This window comes from Neofelis nebulosa, chromosome 13 (assembly GCF_028018385.1).
Source record: "Neofelis nebulosa isolate mNeoNeb1 chromosome 13, mNeoNeb1.pri, whole genome shotgun sequence".
Lineage (NCBI taxonomy): Eukaryota > Metazoa > Chordata > Mammalia > Carnivora > Felidae > Neofelis > Neofelis nebulosa.
The window spans coordinates 43,281,485-43,282,816 of NC_080794.1; positions in this window are offsets into that span (position 1 = coordinate 43,281,485).

Consider the following 1,332-nt stretch of genomic DNA (forward strand, 5'->3'; position numbering starts at 1 on the left):
TGGGGGGCAGCATAAGGTAGTAAGAGTTACCCTTGCAGAGAGCAGGGGTGGGAAAATAGGAATTCTCATCTGGGGCATCCAGTGGGGCACACAGAGCCAACGCACAGGTCAGGCGGGACTCCCATCGCACTCTGCCACTTTCCAAGGTAGATTGAGGTCACTGAGTAGGTGGGGCATCCACAGATGTGTCTGTCCACCCCCAAAGCTTTAAATCATCAGGGAGTCTCTGGGACCCCACCTAGCACCCAAGAGAGGCAGAACCAAATACATACACACACACACACACAACTACCTTCAGATAAATACACTCGCACCTACACAACACATACTTGTACCTTAAACACACACACAAATGTGCACGTATGTCCCACACACGTACACATACATACACACAGGCACATACATATACTCCACACACACATACATGCTTACTTATCCACATGTATACGTGTATACATTCACATAGACACAACATACACGCACTGCACACATGCTTACACACACACACACACACACACACACACACACACACATTCATGTTCTCAGGAAACTGAACAGCAGACCCTAGCTCAGCTGAGCCAATGAGGTGCCCTGAGAATTGGTTTTTATTATGCAGAACAGAAAGGCAGGTGACCGACTGTCAAATGCAGCCTTGTCCCCAGTCGCCTATTGAGAACCAAACAGACAGCGCTGTGGTTTCCAGGCAAATTCCAGCTGCTTCCCTGGCGCCCAGGGTACATAAACCCAAGAAGCCAAATGATGATTTTCCCCTTCAGAAGAATAACATTGCCCGGCCCTCCCTCCCTGGGCTAGAAAGGTTTCTGTAGCACTCAATCCCCGCATAGGCCAAGCAATCCCATCAGGATACAGTGCCGGCCAAGGAGCCAGCCAGCTCCATCAATTTCTCCTGGAAAGCCCAGAAGAAATTTGGTCACAGAAAATCCCTTCCCTCTTTGCTAATAAAACTTATCAGTGCAGGGCAGGAGGCTGGGAGGAGAGGGACTGCAGACAGTCGCCTTGCTAAATTACTTGGAGAAATGGCCCTGATCAGCCATCCAGGGGGAAGAGAGGCAAGAAGCAATATAACATTTATTGAGCCTGATTTTTTTCACCTAGATTCTCCTAATCAGTTCTCTCAGCAGCTCGGTGATATTGCATTAGCTCCATTCCATAGATGAGGAAACTGAGGCCCAGTATGCTCCAGAAAGAGCGTGGGTTTTGGAGAAAACCCAATATGGGTGTGAGCCCCTGCCCTGCTCCCTTGTCTACTGCATGTCCCAGGCTGGTGACACGTCCTTGCATCTCACTCTTCCTATCAGCACCCTCAGCCTG